This window comes from Silene latifolia, chromosome 9 (genome assembly GCF_048544455.1).
Source record: "Silene latifolia isolate original U9 population chromosome 9, ASM4854445v1, whole genome shotgun sequence".
NCBI classification, from domain to species: domain Eukaryota; kingdom Viridiplantae; phylum Streptophyta; class Magnoliopsida; order Caryophyllales; family Caryophyllaceae; genus Silene; species Silene latifolia.
The window spans coordinates 212,702,317-212,715,244 of record NC_133534.1 but is presented as its reverse complement, the minus strand read 5'-3'; positions in this window follow the sequence as shown (position 1 = coordinate 212,715,244).

Genomic DNA, 12,928 nt, shown 5'->3' with positions numbered 1-12,928 from the left:
ACTTCAAAGAACAAATAGGAAACTAAATCAAATTTTCATTTTCAAACCCTTCAAATAGGTAAGGTTTGCAAAAGTAACATAAACTTTTACACCGAATCAAAACTGGTAGCTTGAAAGTTTACAATATAACCATCAAAATTTTATAACATAACCTTCAAAATTTTACATACAAACTGTAGAAATTATGCATGAGACAATATAAAAATTTCATGACCCGAATCAACATTTAACTATTTTTAGTTAACTCTTAACCAAAATACGGCATTTCTTACTCGGTTTTCTACAAAAAAATTAAAAATAGCAAAATAACTTCACAAATCACCGAATTTTACCACAAACCTTTTGAGATCAGTATATATGCATGCCCAAAAATCTTCGTGCTAAAACCTCCTCTAACACAATTTTTGAGTGTTTTAAATTATCTCATAATTTATTAAGTATGCTCAAAATCAACATGCAAATTACAAGCCTAGCTCTGATACCACTTGAAAGATCATAGATCTAAATTAGACTCTCTAATTAAAAATAAATTATCTCATAATATGTTATTTTAGTGATCTATGTAACATGCATGCTAATATAAAAGCATAATAATAAAGATTAAGGAAAAACAATTTCCTTACAATGATTTTGATGGTAATAAGGGCACAATCAAGATCTCCTATCTTGATTGTTCTTGAGCTTAAAACAAAGGATGATCCTCCTTACCAAATCTTCAAAGAGAAGATCTCCTAACAGTGTGCAGCCAAGAACAAATACCAAATATCCTACAAATATTAACTAAATATTAACAATATTAGTAATTATTTTTGTTTTGTTAACAACTTAGTAAATGATTTTATTAGTTTTTAGAGAGATAAAATATATTCACATACAAATGTTCAAGTAAGAATAAAAATGAACAATTGAATTAGTGAAGGAGGGAGGGGAGGACGGCACACATAGAGGAGGTGGAGTGTGTTTTTCATTTTGCCTTTTGTCCACCCAATAGCTTTAATCTTGGGGTAGAACAAAAGTAAGAATTGGGAAGTAAAATGTGTAAGTGGAATGATTGTGTCTAAAGTAACACACAATCCCATTTACACAATTTCCATGACCCTTTTACGGGTCGAAATCGGTTCTTATATTTGTCGCACAAATACGTGTAATTTTACTTTAAACATCGTTTTATGTTTAAATGCTTCCCGATTAATTTTGTCCAAAACACTCCGTAAATATACGTATACCGCTACACATATTATTTACGTACTAATATTAATCACATTAATCAATTAGTACAATTTTAGTGAATTAACAATTAATTTACTAAAATCCGTCTCAATAAATTTATTATTCAATTATCGCATAATTAAATAATAACAGCTGCGCCTCGAGTTCGCAACTCGAAATCTCTCTAAAAAAAATCGATAACTTATTAGTCAATAAATCAAGGGACTAAATAAATTGTATCTCATACAATTAATTAGTTGTCATTTGGGGTTCGTTACTTTAGGTGTGACCGAAAGGGGTCGGTTGATTACCGCCGTCTCACGACAATAACGTCAAACTTCTAGTCAGCCAGCCGTTATCTATTTACATTAATCAACTGACGAGGATCAAATAAAATAAATATCCTGGTGATATTCCTTTAATGAGATTTAATATGTAAACGCACTATTGTGGAGGACACTAACTCCAACACTCTCAAGTTCGTGGATCTTTCGTGAGTCTTGCTCATCCTTCTTTCCCATCTATTGTGTCGGTAAGCCTATAGTTCTATGAGTTTCTATCAAATTGTCTTTTAGGGTTTGCCCTAGTTTGTGATTTGGGGGTTTAGGTTTTGGTCATTTTATGTGTTGTTGATTGTTGATTATCGTTGTTGTAGGTGATGATGTGTTACTCTTTGTGCATTTATATGATTGGCTCTAGAGTAACAGATTGCGAGAAAGTAGGGTTTCCCTACTCGGTTTACTGTTTAATTGATTTAAGATTATATGGTAATTGTTTGTACGATTGATATTGTGATTATCTGCTGTTGGTGGATTAGAGTTGGTATTGGTGTTGTGATGGTTGTTGGTGATGTTCGTGAGGCGCGTCCTCGGCTGAGTGGCGTCACTTGCGGGAGTGGCTTCACGCCCTAGTTTCGCTCTCTGTGGAACCAGCCACAGGAGGGGATGTGCACATTAATGAACAGGGTTATCGCTCGTTGATGAGCGGGGATTTGGTGGGTACGGCTGCGGTCTCCCACTGGCAGGGCTACACACTTTAGTGTGTAGTCAGTTATGTGATGTGATTGGGAGTTGGAGGGGGATGATGATCAGCTATTTATCTTATCGTACTTGTCTAATTTTGATTGTGCAGTGAACTGACTCCGTTGTTGATTTGTAAAACCTGTGGTTATCCATTCGGGGATAGTGAGCAGATTATGACAGACGATGATGGTCTTTCGCTATGGGGACGAGATTGGGGAGTCATCACTCTGAGTCTAGCTTCCGCTGTCATGAGATTAGCTGTTTAGGTTCAGTTGTTTTGAGAACTAGTGAACTATGTTTTGGTTTTGGTTTTGGAACATATAATCGCTAACTCTTTGTACTTTAATAAATGTTGTTTTGGAATGGTAATTTTTATATACTATCCTGGGGCAAGCGAGATGGTAACAGTCTCTCATGCTAGGGTGGTCCTTGGTAAGGCGCCTTGGTATGGGGGGTATTACAAAGTGGTATCAGAGAGACGATTCTGGAACCTGAAACCAATAAACAAATGAACTTAGGGTGTCTAATTAAAATGAACCCGAGTAGGAATTGTTTGAAGCTACCACAAAGGTTTGAGAAACGTCTCGAAATCGCAAAGTTGCCCATACAAATTCAAGCTGGTCACTATGGGGTGTGTCGTGGGAATCGGTGTATGCTTGTGTTTGTGTTCATATCTTATAGTATGATATGCTTGTTGTGGTTTGAGATGAGATGGTTAAGTGGATTTATGTGTTGCGAAAAGTGGAGATGATAGTATGGCATGTTAGTAGAAAAAGTATGTTTTAATTGTTTGGTAATAAAATCATATGCATAAGATGTTGGTATGATAAAAGCTCATCTAGTATACTGTTTCTAAAAGTATTGAGCTGCCTGTGTTCGCTTTGTTGTTGTTTATGTTGTTTGGGCAAGAAAAAGTAAATTGTATGGAGTTTGATTTCGGTAAGGCTGTCTTTATTTGGTCATAAGTCGAGTTCTATAAAAGATATTGCTGTAATTTCAATTTGAGGTGATAGCTTGTTTTCTTACGATTCTAACTGTGACACCCCCGCATACCAAGGTGCCTTACCAGGACCACCCTAGCATGAGAGACCGTCACCATCTTGGTTGCCCGAGGTTAGTATATCACAGTTACCAATCCAAAACACAATTATTAAAGTATAATTAATTAAAGTTTACATGTTCCCGAAATCCAAAAACCAAAGTACTGCTACAAATGTTCAACAACTAAAACTGAAAGCTAAATCTCTTGACAACGAAAGCTAGACTCGAGTGATGACTCCCCATGACAGCCTCATACCTAGTGAACATCATCACCTGTCACAATTTGCTCACCATCCCCGAATGGATCACCACCGATTTTATAAAAAAAACAATGGGGTCAGTTACTGTATAATCAAAATAAGACAAGTACAAAAAGGCAAACTGCTGATCATCATCCACCTCCAACTCCCGATCTCACATAGTAACTGACTACACACTAAAGTGTGTAGCCCTGCTAGATTACCCATCGCAACAGATAATCCTCATCGCCAGTGGGGGACCGCAGCCAATCCCCACCTAAGCCCCGCTCATCAACGAGCGATAACCCTGTTCATTAATGTGCACATCCCTCCTATGGCGGGTTCCACAGAGGGCGAAATTAGGGCGTGAACCCACGCTCGCAAGTGACTCCACTCAGCCGAGGACGCAGCTCGCGAACATCATCATCAACCATCACCACACCAACTCCAACACACCAACAACGATCAACAGATAATCAACAGTACAACAATTACCACAAAATCTATGTTAGGGTTAAAACATTGTTTGCATTTCAACAAATACAATTCATTTGACTAGCCATCATTTTTCTAAGTCGAGGCCATCATTGCGAAGGGCAAGCTTAGGTGTCTTATTAATCGACTTCCTAACACGTACCCACACACAAACCTTTTTCTCTAAAACGGTTTTCGAGTTTTCCTTAAAACTTGGTGGCGACTCCTTTTTGAAAACGCCCATGGATTACCAAATTCTCATATCCACATTTGGGCGACTCCTCTGGGGAGTAGTGTAACGTGAAAAGTTAAATGATGGCTAACCGAATGAATTAGTATTTATTTCATATGCATGCATAACCCAATTGAGACTTTAGGTTCGGACCATCTCCCTCTGTGGCCGATTTCAAGGTAAAGAGATGATGTCCACTATGCCCGGTTTAAGTAACAAAGTGGTCCTCACTGAATCTTCGAGTACTTGTTCTACCATATGCTACGGGCTTATGGGGGGATTGGCTTATTTGCTGAAGTGGGATCATTGTACAAGCCCAGTCAAAGTGGGGGCTCTGTAGATACCTTTATTTGTCGATATTGGAATTTATAGACTCCCGTCAAACATCGGTTGATGATAGGATGGCATGTACTCCTAGTTGGCATTTGTCATTTATTTGGTTTCGTTTTACGACGTAGAACGGGCGTTGTCGATGAAGTGTTTTTTAATTTAAAATGATTTTCAAATTAATAAAGATTTTAAATTCTTTTTATTTATTTTAATTTGAATTTATTTTCTAATTTGTTTTATTCAAAATAAAATAGTTTTTGATTTTAAATTTGTTTTTAAAGTTTAAGTTGTTCAATTAATCGTATTTGAAAAAAAAATCGATTTTAAAACGGTTTTATACATGATTTTGAGCTCGTTTCTCACCCGATTTGGGCACGAATTTTGACGCACTTTCGACCCAACATCTTCCCCTTATAGCCCAGTGTTTGAACCTCCATAAACCAACCCCAAACACCTCCCTTAACCCATCCAAAACAGGCCCCAAAACAGCCCTCGCACCCCTCTGTTTTGGCAGCTCTAACCTGAGCCCATTCCTCCACCAAAACCCGTTTTCTTCCGCAATTCAAACCCAAGACCCGAAGCCCCGTGCATAATTGACCCAATAACCATGCACTCACGTCCAAAACCTTGTCTTAATCCACGTCCAAAACCTCACTAAAATTGCCCCAAGACAACCCTTTCCAATCCCGTAAGCCCTGCTTTGGCAGCCCAAAACCCGTATCAAATCACCACTAAAACTCGTGCCTATGAACTAAGACCCTTACGCAAAATCCCTACCATATTCCCATGCTTTCCCACCAGAAAAACCTTCATACGAACTCTAAAAAACAATCGAAATAGCAGCTATGCAAACCGAGCCCAAGCTGCTCTTAACCCTATCAAACCCCTTCGAAACCCCTATAAATACACTTCTACCTCAACCATTAACACCTCTTAGCAACATAGACCAATTACCCAGAATAAAAAAGGAATAAAGCCTCAAAAAACCCCTAAACTAAAGCTGTGACAACCGTTCGAAAACAGGGACACAAATCCTGTTTTAGAGTTTCTGTAGTGGTTTTGGCCTTGATTTTCGTGCTCAAATAATCTTAAACCTTCTGGTTTCTTTGCATATTCATAAAATGCAATCTTTCTGGTTTCCAAAACATCTTTCGGATTGAAAAATAGTTGAGAAACGAAGTCGTGGTGAGAGATTGAAAATCGCTGCTCAAATCTGCCCTATGAACTTGTTATTTCGTGATTTCAAAATTCAATTTAATTGTTTTCGCCAACGACGGCCCTTCGAGACAAAATCTACGATCAACTACGACCCAAGACGGTGTCAACGATACATGTAGGTTGAGGGTGCATTAAAATCCTTCCTTTCTCCTTTTTAATTCCGTTTTGTGTTGCTTTATTTATTATATCGTTTTATATTGTTTTATCGTTTAGCATGTTTTAATGACTAATTATGAATAATTTTTGGCCTGTCGTTAATTTCAATTATCAATTAGAAGTTATTGATGTTCAATTTAATTAGAATAAAATTCTTGTTAGATTTGTCATGTTTTATTCGCTCTTATGATTTTTCACATGTTTAGTTTAATTGTTTGTTAATTTATCATGTTATTAGATCTAATTTATGTTGATGTATTTTTAACCATATAAAAATTTATTTGTGATGATTGTCCAGACTTATAATTTATAATCATAATTTAGGTTAATTTTCGTAATTTTTTCATTGATTAAGTATTTATTTCGCAATAAACATTGTTTTTATGCAAAACCCGTGCAGTGCACGGGTGTAATCTGACCAATTTCGAAATTCCAGATCCGTGCAATGCACGGGTCTGTCAAGAATTTGTTTTGGTATGCTTTTCTTTTTGATAATTTTATTTAATTTTAGTCTTTTTTGTTTAATTAATTTTAAATTTTAATTTATATTATTTTAAATTTATGTTATATCACTACTACAAATCCAGGCAACTACAACGCCCCTTTAACAACGTTTATGCACGAAAATCACAATAGACGTTGTAGAATGTATGGCGCGATTTTTACTAAACTTAATTACAACGGATATGGTTATATAACCGTTGTTATAAGTTTTAACAACGGCTTAAATTTGCACAACCGTTGTTAATAATTTGGCGCAAAATTGGCGCAAAGTTAGTGAAAAGTAATCACAACGGGTATTTTTAAACCCGTTGTTAATACTTATTTGACAACGGTTGTTGATTTACAACCGTTGTTAAAACTTATTTAACAACGGTTGTTGTTGAACAACCGTTGTCAATACATTCAATACTATAAACCACACAAACACAGATCAGCTACAACCACAAAACACATACATAACCTAGCACAAACACAAACACATACAAACACAAACACAAACACATCAAACACACTTTCTCATTGTCTCTTTCTCTCTTTCTCATCGTCGCTTTATCATCTCGCCGTCACTGTTGGTTTCATCGTCTCTTACTTTCTCTAATTATCGTAAATCTCGCCGTCATTTGTTGGTTTCATCGTCTTTCATCGTCATTGTTTTCTTTTTTTAATTATTTCATTTGCATGTATATATGATGGGTTTTTATCGATCATTATTATGTTATTATTCGCTTAATTAGCTCGTAAAACAAATTAAATTAAATAAAACAAAGAAGAAGCAAGATGATAGAGAGGAATGCATGATAAACTTAATTAATAATTCATTAAAATATATATATATATATATATATAAATACATAAATTAAAAAAAGAATTACATTTCTAAAAATGCAATTCTTATATTTTCATAGAGAGTCTTATTCTCTTCTATGATATCCCTCCTCTCCTCCTTAGCTATTTGGAGGTTTCGTTTCAAAGCTTGTTGCTATATCGTCATATAGCTGCAACAACTGTTGCTATGTCAAGCCATTTCTTTTGGCGTCCTTGAGTGCGGCTTGAGCATCCACAAGATAGCTCCTAAAACTGTCCTCGATGTGGAGCAACCGGCGAATGAAGCTGCTGTTGTTATCGGTCATAGTAAGAGTTTTAAGGATGTAATCGTTCATTTTGTTGATGAACTTTGGAGTTGTTAGTTTGAAAGATTAATTAGGGGTTGGAGATTGTTTTAGCAGTTAGGGTTTGAAGATAGTGAGATAATGGAATGGTGGTTGAGATAATGTATGTATTTAGACTAAGTAATGTGTCCTTTGAGTTGTTTTTTAATTAATATAATATATGCATGTTTAGGAAGTTGTGCCATAATCATCATATCTCCCTGCTTCAAATCTAATGTAAACCCTTATCATTCCATATATTGTCCATTCATATGCACAGTACAGGGATGGCAGTAATAATGCATGCATCGGAATTATAACGGGCCCCGTAATTATGCATGCATCTAGTAATATTTAATTTAATTTTTTTTATTTTGTAAAAACAAACAACAACGGTTATGTAGATACAACCCGTTGTCTTTAGTTATAACGACGGTTCCTTGTAAATTAACCGTTGTTATAACTTTCCCACCAAAATTGAGTCACATTTTCAACAACGGGTTTTGATACTTAAAACCGTTGTTAATAGTTTTAACAACGGGTTGCTTAAGAAAACCAACCGTTGTTAAAACCTTTTACAACGGACGCTTTAACAACGTCCGCTATTTTATATAACAACGGTTTTTACCCGTTGTTATAGCCTGTATCTGTAGTAGTGTATATTTGTAATCTAACCACTAATGTTTGTTGAGTCTATCTTATGCTAAAGAGTAAGAATATCTCTTTCCTTCTCTTTATTGTTTGCATTGCTAGAATAGCTAATGGACTCACATGCAAAATTTACTCGGCGATTTAATTATATTAAATTGACATAGAACGGGATTCACATGTTAGGCTGAAAACCTTGTTTGCATTTCAACAAATACAATTCATTCGACTAGCCATCAATCTTATAAGTAGAGGCCGTCATTGCGATGGGCGAGGTTAGGTGTCTTATTAACGGACTTCCTAACACGTACCCACACACGGACCTTTTTCTCTAAAACGGTTTCCGAGTTTTCCTTAAATCTTGGTGGCGACTCCTTTTTCAAGCCCCCGTGGATTATCAAATTCGCACATCCACATAATGGTATGTTTAGGATATGTGTGTCCAAAGAAGAAGGACATGATATTGTTGATAAACTACATAACTTCACCTACGGTGGACATTTTGCTACTTCAAGAACCATTGCCAAAGTGGTGCAATGCGGGTTTTATTGGCCTTCTATGTTTAAGAACATCCATATGGTAGTGAAATCTTGTGATTCATGTCAAAGGACCGGGAATATCGGGAAGCGAAATGAGATGCCACTCACAAACATCTTGGAAGTCGAGCTTTTCGATTGTTGGGGTATAGATTTTATGAGCCCTTTTCCAAACTCTTGCGGAAATGAGTACATCCTAGATGCGGTGGACTATGTGTCCAAATGGATTTAGGCTGTGGCTTCACCAACAAGTGATAGTAAGGTTGTGAAAAACTCTTCAAAGGAACCATTTTTCCAAGGTTTGGAACCCCAAGGGTAGTGATAAGTGATGGCGGGTCTCATTTTCGTAAGAGCACATTCAAGGCTTTGCTAGAAACACAAGGGGTGCGGCACAAAACCGCCCTTGCCTTTCACCCTCAAACGAGTGGGCAAGTGGAGGTTTCTAACCACCAAATCGAAGATATTTTGGAGAAAGTGACCAATAAAAGTCGCAAGGATTGGTCTCAAAAGCTACCTGACGTACTATGGGCTTTGAGAACGGCATTCAAGACACCTCTTGGCACCACTCCCTACAAACTTGTTTATGGGAAGGCTTACCACTTGTCGGTGGAGCTAGAACATAAAGCATGGTGGGCTTTGAAGGAAATGAACTTTAAGATCGATGCGGTCGGTGAAATACAGTTTCTCCAAATGAGTGAGCTTGAAGAGTTGAGGATGAAAGCATATGAAAGCTCTAGAATCTACAAGGACCAAACAAAGAAATGGCATGATGCCAAGATTGTCAAAAACGATGTGAGTGTAGGAGGCCTAGTGGCTCCTTTTTAAATCGAAAGTCAAGGTATTTCTGGGAAATCTCTGATCCCTTGGTCGGGACCATTCAAAGTGACACATAGTTCCCCTTATGGCGTATTCGAGCTATGGAGCGAGGACGGTGGAAGCTTTAAAGTCAATGGCCAAAGGGTGAAGCGGTACTACAATGGAGATGAGAAAGGAACGATTGAAGTGCTCTAACTCGGAGACCCCCTCCCCGAGTGGGAGTCAGATTGAAAACAATTTCAAGTGATAGGTTTGGTGGAGCTCCTCAATAACCACCATTTTTTGTAAATATTGCATGCATGTTAGCTAGATCATGAGAGCATTTGGGAAATTTTTCATCTTGTGCAAGTTTGGATTTTGTGACGGGATGTCACGCCGCTATTGATGTTTGGGGAATGATAAACATAAGTACACCATTCACTTGGCCTAGTTCCCAACATGATGCGTCGGCTTGAAAGTCGAAAACACGAGAAACATGGCCAAGTGAAGATGTTTAGATTTGAAATTGAATAAGAAGAGGAAAACATAAACAAAAGGGTCTCCCAGCCTGGCCACAGGCAGCCTGTACCCCCACCGGCTGGGACACTCCATACAAGTCAACGATGAATAAAGGAAGAGGATAGAGACTCCCAGCCAGCTACCCGGCCGCCGGTCACCCTACCGGCTGGGAGTCCCCTGTAACATGAAGTATAAAAATCAAATTTTGCCTAAATTCTCAGCATGTCAACCGGCGGCCGGTGCCCAGACCGGTTGGCAACCCCCTGTTTTCGTCAATAATACCTGTGAATCCCCTATTTTTATCATAATTTTTCACCTCTCCTTCTCTCTAAAATCAAATCTCTCCCTCAAAATTCCATAAATGTTTCACAATCAACCATCCATTCCACCCCAATCACTACCCATCTCCTCAAAATGACCATGACACCAAAGAAACGTTTTCGTGAGGGCGATTTAGGACTTGTTCAAGCGGATATGGGTGCGGCGGCGGTAGCGGATAGGAGTCCCGATCCGGATTTTTTGGGACTCAAATTCTCCCCAATCACGCAAAAAGTTAAATTTGTGCTTTTTAAACAACGAGCTCTTCACCCTACGCGTTTCATTGATCGTCCTTTGATAAGGGACCTAGGTTTAGATAAAATTTCGGGTGATTTGTTTAAGGGAGTCGGTATGCAACATATGTATAATACACATGAGAAAACTTACCCTCGGCTCACTTGGGAGTTTTTGAGCTCCCTCAAAATTGATAAGCACAAAGGGTCGGGAAAGGTAGCTTTCCTCCATTTCCGACTAATGAACAAAGACTATAACATTACTTTGCCCGACTTCGCAAGAATTTCGAGCTTGATCCGTCATCGACCCACAAGGCGCCGGAAACTTTTGACCATGGTATGGTATGGAAGGCCATTTTTGGACTTCATGATGTGAAAGGTGTAAAAACGCTGGCAAATTCCATTCACAATGCCGCAATAAGGATTTGGCATAGGTTTATAGGATGGACTATTTTTTTCTCGAGATGAACCACATAACGTCCGTACGGAGGAGCTAGAAAGTTTGGGCTCCTACCTCTACCGAAACCCTAAACCGTTTCAAATTTACGTAGCACATGATATCCCCCCATTTGCGTAAATTGGCCAACTTTCAGGGTCAATTGACCCTTATTTGTGCGGGTGGCATCATCACCCATATTGCTAAGGGAGTCATTCAGTCTCTAAATTTGAACACCATCAGATCCATCGAAGGGGGCACTCACCTCACCAAGGACTACATTGAAATTAGACTTAAATAGATAATGAGGAACCCGGTTGACCTCCTTCAATATTGGCAAATCCGGGTTATGGGAGTTGATAGAAATTCGGTGCCCCTCCCCAACCCGCAGAAAATGAGGATAGTGCCAAGCCTAGAGTACTATCTACTCGAAATTAAAGCGGCGTCCGAGGGTGATGCTCAACAAGAAGATCCTCTCATTGTCTATGGCCGTGACCGCCAACAACCAACCCAAACGGCAATGCATTACAACTTGGCTCCTACTTCCTTCCATCCACCTCCACCTTGATCCTTCCAACAAGGGGAGGGGTCATCTAGCCACCAACCGCCTCCACCTCATCAATTCACATGTCCCGAAAACCTTGTGAAGTTCATGAACAATGTGAACTTGGGACGTCAAACGGCCGCAAGTGAGCGGCTTGCCATGCAATAACGGTTGGACCAGATCTATGTTAACCAATCCATTAGTTAATTCCCCATGTACGATGATTATATGAGGAGGGGATACAAGCATCCATCCGTCCTTCACCCCTCCTACTACCTTGCCCCGGACGGGGGGCATCCTACCGATGGGTCCTTTGTCTATGGAGACATCAACCTCCAACAAGACTACTTTAGTCATCCCGCCTTCCCTTCACCGACTCCTCCTGGAGAGGGACACAATGCTACATGGAATGGAGGTACACCTTCCATTTTCGCTGGGGTTGAGACTGGTGGTGGGTCCGATTCGGGAAGTGCGCTCATGGGAGGTGATTTCGGATCGGGTTCGAACCCAATCCCGATGACCACGGATGACCTCATTCGGGGGGGGGGGGGGTTCAGGGTTGATAATGATGATGAAGAGGAATCGGGTTTTGACACCGGTTCTTAGTTGGCTTACTTTGCTCCCTACCAATCCAAAGCACAAGTATGATCCCCTTAATCCAAATCTCCCATTCATATTTCATTTCCGAATGCATTTAGTTAGTTATAATATATGTAGAATATGTGCGCCATCTAGTTGCATTTCATATAGTTGCATTAGATTTTAATTCTTGTAAAATACATTACATATAAGATTGCATTCATATAAACTAGATTGCATCGTATTTTAATTTTTGCATTTAGTTAAAAGCATGCATTGCATTCTTATTTAAAAAGACAAAAAAATTGAAAAATAAAAAAATCTTCTAAAACAAGTATTTCATTTCCAAATTTCCTCCACACATTTATTTCCATAGGAATATATGTAAATAAACAAGTGTGGGGAGGAAATTCCATAAATTTAAAATACAAAAATGCATTCTTTATTTTCATATATGCAAAAAACCAAAAATATGTTCTTTTATTACAAAAATTGCCTCTTAACCACACTTGATCCGTCAATGGATGTTGTAAATAATAAAGGAGGCCTAAAAAAAACCAAACAAAAACATGTTATTTCAATTTTAAGACAATTTCAAAAATTACAAAAACAAGTTTTTATTTTCAAGAAAATTTTCAAAATTACAAAAACATGTCTTTCATTTTTCCTATTTCTCCCTACATTTCGTTCCATCGAGGACGATGTACATCTTAAGTGTGGGGAGGAAAATATCCACTTTGTGTATAT